Here is a 14,710-nt window from a genome sequence, read left to right as displayed (position 1 = left end):
CACAAATAGTATCAATAGTCAGTGCACAGGTACCATACGGATAGCACTGATGTGGTGTGGATCCCTAAAGAAACGTGTTTGTGCTGATGCTTTAATTCTCACATATTGGCAAACTTGAGGGAAAAATACAGGATGTGAAAAAAAGATGAACTGTATTCTTGTGTCCTAGATTAAACATTAGAAAATCAGTGCATGACCAATAAATAATGTGAAATTACGGAGTTGGTGGTGAAGTTTTACAACCTCACTACATAGCAAAGAGTAACTGCCAGGGGACTGTGGACTGCCACTGTAAATCCTACCTAGGAAAGTGTGCTATATGGGATCCTGGGAATTACAGACCACTGAGTCTGACTCTCTTCCCTGGCAAGATGGGAGACTGTAATAAAAAAAGAGATTTCTGAATGCATGGAAAGCAGTCTGTTTGGCTAAGGTTAGCATGGCATCTTTAAAGGGAAATCCTGACTTTGTAGCTTGTTGGAGTTCTCCAAGGCTGTAAAAAAGCACGTGGTTGAAGTGGATCTAGTGGACATACTGGATTTTCATACTGGATTTTAAATAAGCTTTTGACCGCCTTTCATACCAAGGTTTATTAAAGACACATAAGCCACCATGTGATTGCAGAAAAAGTCCCCTTATGGGCTGAAAGCTGGTGAAAGGGTAGAAAGCATAGGATAGGATTTAGTGATTACTTTGACCATTAAAAGTGCCAACAAAACATTTATTCCATGTCTTCATGGACACCATGCAGAAGTGCAGCATGAAACAGCGAGATTTTCAAGTCTGCAGCTGCTACTAAGCTGCTTAGGTAGCAAAATGCCACGCTTGCATCACAGAAATATATAGGGACCTCACAAAACTAAATGAATTGGCAAAAAGTGACAGAAAAGTGTCAGTGTAAATTACTGGAAGATTATGCATCTAGGAAGAATAAACCGTACTTACATAATCCTGGACTCAGAACTGGGGATTATATCTCAGGAAAGAGAGATCTTGCCATCATTGGCAGTTCCACAAAACCATTGGCTTAATGTGCTGTGGCAGCCAAAGCAATCAACAACATGTTGGGCATCCCTGAGAGAATATTGATAACAAGAAAAAAGGTGTCATTATGCTACTGTACAAAACCTTGATGGGCCCACATCTTCACACAAAGTCACACAGATAATCACACAGTTGATATATCAGATGGGTTTGCTGCCATTCAGAGGGATTTTGACAGGCTGGAGAACCGGGCAGATAGAAACCTCATGGAGTTCAACAAAGGGAAGTGCAAAGTGCTGCACCAGGGGAGGAATAACCCCAGACACCAGTACAAACTGCAGGCCAACTGATTGAAAAGCAGGTCTACAGAGAAGGACCTGGATGTTCTGGTGGACGATAAGCTGAACATGAGCCAGCGATGTGACCTCACAGCAAAGAAGGTCAACAGTCTCCTGCGCTGCATTAGGCAGAGTATTTTCAGCAGATGAGGTCCCTTCTACTTTGCACTGGTAAGACACATCTGGAGTGCTGGGTCCCATTCTGGGCTCCGCAGTCCATGTCTCTACGTAGACTTACTGGAGCAAGTCCAGTGAAGGGCTACAAAGATGATCAAGGGACTGGAGCATTTCTTATATGCAGAGAGGAGGAGAGAGCTGCAACTGTTTAGCCTGGAGAAGAGAAGGATCAGGGGTCTTACAAATATGTGTGAATACCTGATGGGAGAAAATAAAGAAGATGGAGCCAGACTTGTCTCAGTAGTGCCTACTGGTGGGACAAGAGGCAATGGGCACAAATTGAAACACACGCGATTCCATCTGAACACAAGAAACACTTTTTTACTGTGAGGGTGGTCAAATGCTGGAATACGTTGTCTGGGGTGTTGTAGAGTCTCCCTCCTTGGAGATATTCAGAAGCTGTCTGGACATGATCCTGGGCAGCCTGCTCTAGGTGGCCCTGCTTGAGCAGAGGGGTTGAACAGGTCCCTGTTCAACCTCAACGCAAGAGGTCCCTTCCAACCTCAGCCATTTTGTATGATTCTGTGTGGGCCACAAAAACTGGCCAGGTTTACCTGCTGTCTTTTAGTGACTGTCCAGGTTAGCACACTGGACAGCATGGGCCCTTGTTCTGAGTCAGTAGGGCAGTCCTTATATCCTTCTGTAGATACCGTAGGTTGAAACCTGCCTTGTTTCTGCACTTTCTACTGAATTGAAGTTCTGATCCATTTCTGCTGTTAAGTATGTCTGTGCCACTGTGCTGGTTTTGGCTGGGATAGAGTTAATTTTCTTCAGAGCAGCTGGTATGTGGCTGTGTTTTGGATTTGTGCTGAAAACAGTGTTGATAATACAGGGATGTTTTCATTATTGCTGAGCAGCACTTTTCTGCTTCTCACCCCATCCCACCAGCGAGTAGGCTGGGGGTGCACAAGAAGTTGGGAGGGGACATGGCTGGGACAGCTGACCCCGACCGACCAAAGGGATATTCCATACCATATGATGTCATGCTCAGCATATAAAGCTGGGGGAAGAAGAAGGAAGGGGGGGATGTTCAGAGTGATAGTATTTGTCTTCCCAAGTAACCGTTATGTGTGATGGAGCGCTGCTTTCCTGGAGATGGCTGAACACCTGCCTGCCGATGGGAAGCAGTGAATGGATTCCTTGTTTTGCTTTGCTTGTGTGCGCGGCTTTTGCTTTACATATTAAACTGTCTTTATCTCAACCCACGAGTTTTCTCACTTTTACCGTTCTGATTCTCTCCCCCATCCCACCGGGGGGAGAGTGAGCAAGTGGCTGTGTGGGGCTTAGTTGCCAGCTGGGGTTAAACCGCGACAGCCATGTAGAGCCTTGCTTCCTTTTGTCTTCCCCTGGACTCTGCTTGTCTGTAAGCCATTTTCCCTATCTGGCATAAATTGTCCTTTATGCTTACAAACTGTCATAACTATATGGCTTCTGAAGTAATGTAGTAGAGGGAGGTGAAATCTGGCCTGTGGCAACGAGCAACAGTGGCATGATGGATATGAAGATTTATGTTTGTTTACTGTAGCTCAGCTTTTATCCAAGTCTAAACTTTCTGCCCTTATGGAGCAGTAGACTTTGCCTAACTGGTACAACTTTGCTCACTTTGAGTTAATCTTCTGTTTAGTAAGAATGACAAGTTGTGAAGGGGCTCACAACTAGACACTCATCTGGTGAAGTCACCTGACCTAGTTTAATTTCACAAATTAAACTGCTAAAGTAAACTGATCTACTTAATTTACACTAGGCCTACGTATCTTATAACAGTTGCTTCCTTTTAGGACAAGATGCCCAGAATTAACTGTCTGGGCTACTCTACAAAACCATTTAATAGAGAAATTTACTTTTTCCTCTGTATTTTTGGTATATGGTTTCTGAAATAGCTGTCCATTTTGGAACTAAATAACATGTTTCATGAAAGCTTTTGAGGAAGAAAAGTTGGTTCCTTATGGTCTTGCAGCTGTCTAAGGAACTATTACAGATTATGAACTGTTTATGCATTTTGTGACAGCTGGCAACACTGCTCCTCAAAACCAACAATAATAACCAAATGCTGGTTTATATAAATTGATGTGTCCACATATTTTACTGTTGTGCTGGCCTGTCTCTGTTATTACTTGCTGTCCACCACAGTTGTTAGTAAGAACATAACAGTGAATTCATGGAAATCTAATATTTCTTTGCATGCTAAAGAATATTTTTAAAAGTATGTTCTTGGCAGATGATACTTACCTGACATGAGTTTCTTTCTTAAACATGTACTATTAATGTAGGCTATGCCTGAAATGATGAGGACCTAAATGTTTAAATGAATTAGCAAGAAATTAATCCCGTGATCAAAAATTTTTGTATTCTTCTATAATTCTTGATAGACACCTAGAAATTTTTACTTCCTTCCTTAAAACTTCATCTGCACTTAAATTATTTGTTAGATAAAAACTCAGTGTCAGAATGTGGGTAAGTAAATGGAAAAATATTTCTGTTCGTTTTGGGTTTATTAATGATGTTATCTGGGGAGGGCCTCCCACATCAGACCTGACGGTGGACAAGTTGCTTATTTGTTCTGGGCAAACATTTATGTGTGAAATCCTAGTTTCCCTTGGATCAAAACTTAGTCTCAGATTTCTAAGCATGAGATGCAAACTTGAATCTGTTATGTAGCTTGTGGCTCTTCAAATCTCTTGGGTTTTCAAAAATGATAAAGGGTAACCAGGTGATATATTAGCTGATGTAACTTTGTAATTATCAACACAGTGGGTTTTTGTGTTACACTACTGCTGTAAACGTTATTCTGTCCAAACCCCTCAACTATGTATGGAAAAATTGACACTAAAAAAAAGAGTAGGTTTTTCATGAGCAAGCATGGGTGTGCTAACACTACTGCTGTAAATGACAAAACTGCCCTTGGGCCTAGTGTGGGTGAAGGTGTTTGATGTGGAAGTGGAATTTTTTGTTGATTGATTCCTCTGTGAGTAGAAAACAACAGAATTTGAATTTCTTTATCTCCCTACTCTTTGTTCAGTAACTCTTAGCTCAACATAACTGAGACAGGAAGATTATAAGTATAGAGCAGTAGAACATACTAGACAGTGAGATTTTAATCTTGCTTATCCTAAAGAATCAAAACAAGAAAATAATGTACTGAATATATAATCATCCAGGATATTTGGTATGCATGAGAGAACATTAGTATTACTAATTATAAAATGTTGTAACATCTTTCTAAGCTCTTCATATATGGATGGATTTGATGTAGTAAATAGCTAAGACTGCAAATTCTGGTTGATCGGACCTATAGAACTACTTTTATCCCTCGGATGCAATGCTACAGTGAGCATTCTCATCAGCTACAGTAACATGCTAGTGAGTTTATTCTCACTGTAGTATTTTTGGAGAGGAGGAAACTTCCCAATTGGTTTTTTTTTCCTGTTACTGTTAACTGTTCTCTTTTATTGTTTTTACAAACAAGATATGTACAGAAATTTCTAGAAGGAGGGGCAGCAACCAGTAAGGAGGCAGACTGATTGAGAGACTAAGGAAATATTTTAGGCCATGACATGAAGGATAAACATGACAAATAAAACCTGTGGTAAATAGTTAACTCTGATCTGTAGAAGAGGGTAGAAGAAAACGATGCCTGGCTTGCTCATGGATTTACCTATGGCACAATCAGTGGTGTGTTCACCTGTTTATTTCCAGCCCTCAGTGCTTAGCTGGAGTGAAAAAATTCACTAAACTGTCTACAAAGATTTTTTTAACCCATGGTTTTTTGCAAATCAGGGTCCTACTGTTCATATATAATTTCAATTGCTATGTTCTCCCACAGATGGACTGTAAAGCTGTTCAGTACTCAGTCCTTATACCTAAGAATAACAAGAAAAAGAGACGATTTTGCTGTGCAGTACCATTCTGTTCCAGTGAGTCTCAATACTTAAATATGGTGCTTGTTTGAGCCAAGTCTTTGTTAGAGGCTGTTGCAGCTGCTTCATAACTCAGCATGACTGAAGCTCTATCCAGAGTTAGCGGCGTCTCTGATCAGTGTCCCTGCTCATCCCCTTTGACCCATCCAACTGTGCTTGTCTGCTTGAGATCATGTCTGGTCTGGCTGCTGTGCCTCTGTCTTCTCCTGATTTCTCTTCTACCTCCCTATTATTCCCTCAGCACATCTTACAAGCAGATCCTCTCCAATTCCCTCCTCCTTTTCTGTGGGGGTTTTGTGCCTCTGATTTCCTCCTCTTTTCCTTCTACATCTTAACTTTGGATAATCTCTTAACAAGGACATTCAGTTGTCTCCTTTAGTCCAGACTGAAATCTTTGTCATTCTCCATTAGCTTCCATTCTTGAATGCTTTACCATCAACTTGGCTCAACAGCTCAGTTCCTCTCCTCTGCTGCAGTTACCATATGAGCCGCACTGCTCTGTCACTGCTTTCCTATTTCTACCAAACTAATTTCCCCGTGAGAGCATCTTCCCCTGTTCCACAGATTTGCAAACAAGCATCTTGTGCTTTCTTCTAAGTTGTCCTTCATGTTTAGAAGGATCTCCCCATGAGTTAGCAAAGCCACTTCAAAACTGTTCTTCAGCCTCTGATATTTCTACTTTGTCATGAGGTCTGCAGAAATATTGAAAGCAAGTATGCAGATGATGTGCTGAAATGATTGGTCATACTGTTGACTAATCTTAGTTTCTTTTTTTTGTAGTATTATCTATTTGTCCATATTTGGGGGCAGCAGCTGTATACTTCATATTTGTTTGTTTAGCAACTGGAGTCCCTGATTTTGGACCATGTCCTAAGTAATACAAATAATTATTAATAACAAAAATGTATTTTAATTATGATGTTGATTAAATGCAACACGAATTACAAATCCTAGGGTATCACACGAATTATATAAAATGGAGACATTTCACCCATGCAAAAATTCAGTATATTCTGAACTCTTTCTATATTCCACATGACTTTACGCTTGTATTTATGTTAGCTCTCATTGGATACTCTCTGCTTTTCCTCCACCCTTACACTCTGTACAGTGGGGGGATACTTTGAGGGTCGCAGTGTATTGCTTTCAGGTTCTTTACTAATGGCTTTCACTTGCCTTTCATAGTGTTTTAATCCATTGGCTTGAATCGACCTCTGTTTTTCCTTAAGCTTCTTAAAGAAATGTCTGCACTAGTCTTCTTGTTAAATTTGTAAGCCAGTTGGACAATGAACTTTGCCAGATCTTCCTAGCTGATTTATAGAACTGAAATTTCCCTATCCTCCAGGGCATGCACTCTGATTTTTATGTATAATAACCTTATTTACATTGTTCTTCCTTACTTCAGGCCAAGGAATCCTCTTATTCTCCCAAATGGAGTACTATGAGTGCTGGAGCACAGTGTATCTTTTTTAGTTGGCTGGCCTTTTTGAGATCTAGGAGTTCCTAATCACAAGGGTTTTCCGAATGATTAACAAACAACACATCTGTCCTTTGGACTCCTTTGACTGACAAAGAGCTGCTCTGCTTAAAGGCATCTGGGTTTCCTCCATCTGCACAAGATTATTCCCACTGAAGTTTCTGTATTTTTCACATCTACTTCATTTCAGCAAAAATGGAATGTGAAAGGAAGTGAAATTTGGACTAAATTTACATTAGCCTAACAGCTCTGTTGTTACAAATGACATAATAAAGAGCAGTATTCTTCAAGGAAGAAAAGTAAGTTTTGATCCAGAAACATGGGCTGTTGAAGACAGGCACAGCAGTGGTGTTTAAAGGAGAGGCTGAAGCTGTAACTAAATGAAAGAAGCATTTTATGAGTAAATCCAGTGTGGTGGACTACTGGGTTCCTACTATATAACCTTTAACACAAGGTAGGCTCTTCTCAGCTTCTTTGTAGGCTTCAGCTGTCTTTAAATCGCTTTTGTCCCATCCTCTCTTTTGTAAAGGGATAATGATAATGACTTTATTCCAGAAGCAAAGATCTGATACCAAAATCCCAGGAAACCTCTTTTACCTGAGAAAATTTAGCTTTTAGCAATATATCTACCTCTGACACCAGCAGAAATAGGAGGAAAAAGAAGAAATAGGGTAAAAGGAAGTGTTGGCAAGGTGGAGAAGAGCAATGGAAGAAGATGCAGATGCTGACTGTGGCGAACTAAGGGGCCAAGTTCCGTGTTAGTGGTTATTTTCACTGGTTAAGAAATGCGATGTGCAGTGTTGCTACTATTTAAATTGCTGCAGAATGCTGAGATTCCAGCTGAAACCTGTTTATGTTAAGCACCATACCAGTACTAGGTATGAGAGGAAACGGAAAAAGTGTCCTACCCCAAATCACACAACAGATCAGTCTCATGTGTGGAAACAGAGCTGGTCGCCAGTCAGGAGCGTATCATGTATGTCAGGCTATTACACTTAATGAAGACGAAGGAGCATGAAGATTGACAGACTTCACAAATCTCAGCATAGCGTCACAGAAAAATAAACTCCACCTTGAATCTACTTGTTCCAATAAGAGAACAGAGGCACCTGAATAGATGCCATCAGGCGGTTCTTGAGTGACTCAGCTCCTGAGAGGAGGCAGTACCTGAGAGGGCATCTCAAGGGAAGGATAAATCTCTAAATACCTTGTTTTCCTAAGCATCTGCTACTTAGCTAGTTGGACCTTTGGTGTGACCAGAGATGATTTTCTCATGTGTTGAGCAGCAGTAGATAGTAGGAAAGCAGGAGGAATGAAACAATCAGGCTTCCCATCCTAAATTTTTTGCATTCTTTTTTATGGGTAACAAGAGCACTGTGAGGTACAACTGATGAAGGATACATCATGCATCTGAACACTCATAGGACCGAATGTTAGCGACTGAAATGTTGATAAAATAATCCTGGAATGTAATATCAAAAGCAGTGAAAAAGATGGGGCCTCCCATCACTGCCACAGAATCCTGCAGAATACAATTATTTCAAACAATGATGTGATTTTGTCTTTCCATGAAAAATTATGCAATGACAATGAATAAAATTAAAATCATCGACACGTAAGGGGGAAACTATAACAACCCTTTCTATGCTGAGGCATAGGTGATTAAAAGAAAAAAGGTAGCTAGAAAGTGACATTAAAACTGCACCTGGCATTAGATGCAAAGACGGTCTAAAAAAATACGGAATATTTTACGCTTTCCAAGTTTCCCTTGCTCCAGTGCAATCCTTTTATAGAAATAATACTCATCAGCTATGTATGTCTACAAAGAGAGTGTATAATCTATTCTTGAAATCCAAAAACTATATCAACACATCTTGCATCCATGTACCTGTAGACCTTGAAAACTGAATTCCTGAAATCAAGCCCTGGCTAACCAGAAACACTGGGCTAGCGCTCAAAACCTGAGCCCTGTCATACCACATCATTGGGTATGGACGGGAAAAAGTAGCTGAGATGCAAATTACTGATTGGAATAGCTAATTGTGCTATGTTCATGAGAAAGTCAAACCAAGAAACCAAAGGTAACTAAATAATTAATCCATTCCTCCCTGCACACCTTGCTCAACCTTCTAAATCATTTGATCTTCTAGCCTGGCTTTGAGAAATTTTAGACAACTCTTCTAATTCTTTTCAGTCTGCTTATTTCTAGCTTTTCAGCAAAAGGCAAGTACTTTTATTTGTCTCCTTTGCAAAGCAGAACCAAAAATTGCAACATTTATGTGCTTCCAAAGCTATTTCCCCCACAGATATGCCCTTAAGGTCTCTCACATGGAATAAGACATCATCTTTCATTCTTATTACATTGTCAGCTAAAGACACTAAGACAATTTAGGAGAACCAGGCATACGGTGTCCTCACAAATTTACTAGAGGGAAGATGTACTCAATCTGTATATCATCAATGATCTCTGAAAATTCAACAGCAAAAATTCTCTAATGCATATAATAAGCAATAGCAGGGAAGGCCGAATTTTATGTAAAATGTAATGAAGAGGTCCTAAGCCTCAACACTGAAAAAGACAAACAGAAAACTATCTGCTGGCAAATATTAAAAAAAATTGAGTGTTTGGTCCACATAAATATTCACAAATCTATTCTAGTCTTCCATCATTTGCAGGGACCATTCACCTTTACTGGTTGCAAGTTTATTGCTGTTTTGTCATGAGGATTAGCATAATCATGCATCTAGCCCTAAAATTTATGAATAATAGCAGAAAGCTTATTTGCAACTGACAACAGGCATTTTGAGCTAAGACTGAGGCTTTTTGGACTTACTCAGCAAACAACAAGGGAAATCTCGCATTTCAACAGTTATAGCTCTGGATGCTCTTGGCTGTAGAATGTGAAGGGTGCATGGTGATTAATCAGATTTATACATAATACAGCAATGCCTGCCTCGAAACTAGCTGATGGGTGAAGTGAAGGATTGCGATAGAGTACTTAGTGGTGTACAGCACTGGGGTCACAGGTACAGTGATTCCAATGTTATTCTTTGTGCAGAAATTCAGAAAATAGATTATTGCTAGAGTATAGGTCAAAGTCCATGTGAAATTACATCTGATCAAATAAAAGGACAGCATGATTCTGTGTTTCATGCTTTAGGGGTTTTATCTTATTATATGAACTTCTCATAACCTATCGGGGACAGTATCAGTCCTATCTAGGTTTTGAGACCTGCTCTGTTTCTCCCCTTGTAAAGGAGAAGAGTAAAAAATATGGTCATTGGTCTTCATATTGCAATTCTCATATTAACATCCTCAATAATTTTATGGCAAGAGTTTTAAGGAGTCACTTGAGATACCATATACTGTTTGCTCTTCAGTCAAATATTCTGCCTTTACTGGTAAAAGGATACCTTGATGTTGTTTTATAGATCTTCTTCCTTGCATTTGGTTAGGTGGTGAACCTATGTACTTTGTGGTTGAACATCTGGGGCAGCGTTTACGATGAGAAAGCCATAAATTTTACTTTTTATTAGCTGCCCCTGGTTACAAGCAGATTCTCATCTGAAGATCTAACCTGACTAGGTCAGAGACACATAAATATTTTGGCAAGATTTGCTGTCTCACATTACTCCCAGTTTTCAATCCCCCTCCTCTCCCCTCCAAATATTTGAGCCATTCCAAACTTCCATCTTCTTTTATTGTATGGTCCCCACTGGGCCCCACTGTAATTTGCTTACAGAGCATGGACTTCCCCTCTCCATTTTTTTCTGTTAGTATCTGCCATGCTTTCTGGAACAGAACTTACTACATAAGGTACTGCATTACCACAAACTCCTAAATTCGACACCAAAGAATGCATTTTGGTTGCTTAATGAAGAATGCAGATTTGACATCACAAATATTGATCATTCAGTCAGGCCCAGCTTGCTGCCAGCCCTGAAGAGTATGGCATAATACTTTATCCAGGCAATTCTTCCATTGAGTTAGAAAATATAACAGAGTTTTTATGGAAACACAAATCAATGTTTATCGTGTTTCAGACCAACATGCGTAAGAACTCTAAATTCTTAAACCAATAAAATTACAAAAGAAATCAGTGTCTTACACTAAGGACTGCTTCACTGGCAGCCCACACTGCTTGCTTGCTTTCAAGATTGAGTAACTTTTCTTCAGCCAACAACTCCCATGTTTCTCAGAGCCATTCTCATGCCGTTAATCTACTCCAACGGGATGTCCTGGTTTCGGCTGGGATAGAGTTAATTTTCTTTTTAGTAGCTGATACAGTGTGTTTTGGATTTAGTGTGAGAATACTGTTGATAACACACTTATGTTTTAGTTGTTGCTAAGTAGCGCTTATCCTAAGCTAAGGACTCTTCAGTTTCCCACGCTCTGCTAGCAAGGAGGTGTACAAGAAGCTGGGAGGGAGCACGGCTAGGACAGCTGACCCGAACTAGCCAAAGGGATATTCCATACCATAGAACATCGTGCCCAGTATGTAAACAGGGGGCAGTTGGCTGGGAGGGGCAGATCACAGCTCGGGTATCGGTCAGCAGGTGGTGAGCAATTGCATTGTGTATCGCTTGTCTTTTCTTGGGTTTTATTTCTCTCTCTTTTTGTTATATTCCTTTTCATTACAATTATTATTATTATAGTATTATATTTTTATTAGTAGTAGTATTATATTTTATTTTACTTTAGTTATTAAACTGGTCTTATCTCAACCCACGAGTTTTACTTTTTTTTCCCCGATCCTCCTCCCCATCCCACTGGGAGGCAGGAGGGGGGAGCGGCTGCATGGTCCTTAGTTGCTGGCTGGGGTTAAACCACGACACAGGAGCAAACCCAAACACCTTTACTCCCTAAGAGATATTGGATCAATATGTCCCATGTGACCTTTTTTTCCCCACAGAATTCCCAAGGTGGTATCATGCTAAAACTGATTGTAGGATGGAAGTATAATTCTTTCTGTTTAAGTACACATCAGTACCAAAATATGCCCTCCTCCTTCCATTATCTTACTGTATATGTTGTGATAACATTGCTTTCAAATTTTAGATGTCTATATCGTATTTTAAAAATGTGGTTTTTATATAGTCTAAGTAGTAGACAGTGTCCTGAAAATTTATTGGAGGCCTGTAATTTACTTCATACCTGGCTGAGATTACCAGATGGTTCAAAGTGAAAGTTAAAAATATGAATAGAGAATTCTAATGTTTCCATTGGTGTTTCTAGTGAAGCTATGTAACATGAAGTGTACAATCAAAAAAGATCTCTTATGTCAAAAGTACTACATTAGTAGTCCCATGTGCATTAATTCAGAGAAGAAGAATGTCTGAAATGTATTGTATCACTGCAATCCAGCCTGAGAATCATTTCATTAATGAAAAAGGAATCACAATTTTCTCGACTCTGTAATCCACTGAGGGTAATATTGGAAGTGTAAGTTGCACGCCCCAGCAAAAAGGCCATTTTGTTGTCATGGCCAGGTGAAAAACAAAGATTGAAAAGCTATGTGAAAAACTGGAGTCCAAGTTCTGATCTGTTGTGGCTAGGTATGGAGCCATTGACTCTACTCCAGGACTTACTAGTTTACATTCACTGAGGAGCTGAGTCTATGTGGGGCTCCAGAAAGTGTTTTCAGACAGTGAGACACAGAGAAGCTATGAAAATTGTGACAGACACAATGACCTGGTTTAAGAGGTGGTGTCTCTCCATGTGTTACACAGACCCACTGGGGAAGAGGCTTGAGCCACTGCTTTTTGGTTTAAGTCGGTAGGATTAGTGGAAGAGCATTGTTCCTCCTCTTTGGATTTCATTTGTTTCTCTCCAGTACAGCTTAAATCTGTTGACTTTCTGGCCATGGTGCAATGTCCAGCTATTTGTATGGCTGTGTGGGGATATCTGAAGTGCGTGAGGGCACAGGCAAGAGGGCAATTTAGAAAGCTGAAGTGTATCAACTGATTTCCAGTGAATTGACTTTTTCCTTGAGCTTTTTTGCTGTTTATTGCTTTTCTGGTTTTATTCAGTTGTTCTGAATTACACTTTAAGTATTCTTTTATGGAATTTGGTTTTGTTATGGTTTTGTATCTGCTAATTCAAAATAAATTAACAGATACTTCACAAGAGAAACACTGTAACTTTGATCTTTTGGCACTAACTAGGTTTGGATAGCATGTGCCATACAGTCATGTATAGCTTCCAACCATCTGAGAAATGCTTACCTGTCAGATCTTTTGTGATTGCATTGGCTTTTGCCAAGTTGCATCCACTAACACCAGGATTGAATTTGTCCTATGCTGATGTTTATGGATTTGGAAGCTTCCAGCCAAACAGTTGGATATGATACTTGGAACCAAATTTGGAACGGTTATGGGCATGATTGGGTTAGAGTTAATAATTTTGCAACTCTGAACTGTAGTATTACCTAGGGCCTATAGAGAAAATGCAGGTAATTTAGAATTCAAAATTTCTGTTGAAACTGAAGCTTGAAATATTTCTCTACCTTTGTTATAGGACTCAATATTAAGAATATCGTGGCATGTGTCCTCAAGTGTGGCTGACCTCTCCATGTTGGTGCACATTCTCCATGGGGCAGTGAGCTGACATTCTGACAGGTTAGAGATGGTTTGTTCTAGTCTGGCTGTATCTTCAAGGTCACTTTTAGAAAAAAGAGCTTGATCCTTAACAGTTTTAGTTGAAGTCTTTTGGAAGTTTCACAGTGAACTTCCCTTCCCCCAGAATTGTTTTGGTCATGTGTGCCTAAGAGGTCAGCAACATTAGAATAAATTTGATATCAGTATCCTTAATGGAGCAGGCCTCAAATCAGGCACAAACAGGTGCACAAGTCAGTCATTTCAGATGCACAAAAATGCACCTTGATCACCAATAACCACTGCATGTTTACATAAAATAACTACTCATTCTATCAAGTAAAATGTCCTTGTAATTGATTCTCCTTACAGGATGACTATAGTAGTTATAGCAGTTCCTACAATCGTTCTTAAAATACTAGTGTCTGACTCACATCGCGACATTGTGGGCAGATATCATTTATGTGTTGACAATTTTTGTTTTAATTTGATCTCAGGAGCAGCCTGATTATCAGACATCAAGGTGCTGTTGCAGCATGTAAGATGTCTTCAAAAATGACTCTTGCTGGAGACTCTGGGCTGCAGTGAAATGGTTCTGCTAGGTGGGACCATCTTTCAGGATCTTAAGAAGAGCCCACAGGCCACTGCAATAGTATGATTTTCGCCTTTGCTCTATACAGCATTCTTAGTGACAGTCTAAGCACTTGATATTTTCTTCTTCTCAAAAAACCAAAATCTGTTCAGTGCTTTCTCCAGAGAAGAATGTCTAGAGGTGTGGTAACAGTTGCAGGTGATACTTTTTAAGTACATAAGCTTGAGGATTTTTATAGATTTGATATTAGATTTGAGGATATTGCATCTTGCTTTGTGTTGTTTTGAAAGACACTATGAGCTCAGATTTCTTAATTAACGTTATCATCATCTGAGGCAGAATTTATGATTGCCACATTTTGTCCAAATGCTGCTTTTAAATTTTTTTTCAGTTTCTTTTTGCATAAACTAATGAAGTGACACATCTTTGGTCTGTTAATCTAACCTACACCTTTGTACACTTATAAATCCAGCCTTCGGGAATATGGTCATTATTGTATGCCCATTTGATTTGGTTTAGGTATGACAAACTAGAAGAGGACACCTTGCTTTCTTCTGTGGTCTGTCAGGGTCTTCATTCTGGTGATTTCCACTCTGGAGCACAAAGATTATATCCTCCATCTGTTCATAGT

General features: G+C 39.7%; 1 long non-coding RNA gene across 1 annotated transcript in view; it reads left to right on the top strand.

Annotated features, from left to right (window-relative positions):
• The window catches only part of LOC127016253 (uncharacterized), a 51,481-nt gene that overhangs the window by 23,072 nt on the left and 13,699 nt on the right, over positions 1-14,710 (top strand). The gene's annotated exons all lie outside the window — the stretch shown is intronic.

Source organism: Gymnogyps californianus, chromosome 4 (genome assembly GCF_018139145.2).
Source record: "Gymnogyps californianus isolate 813 chromosome 4, ASM1813914v2, whole genome shotgun sequence".
Classification (NCBI taxonomy): Eukaryota; Metazoa; Chordata; class Aves; order Accipitriformes; family Cathartidae; genus Gymnogyps; species Gymnogyps californianus.
The sequence above is the reverse complement of the archived record's forward strand: the minus strand, read 5'-3'. Positions and strand labels throughout refer to the sequence as shown.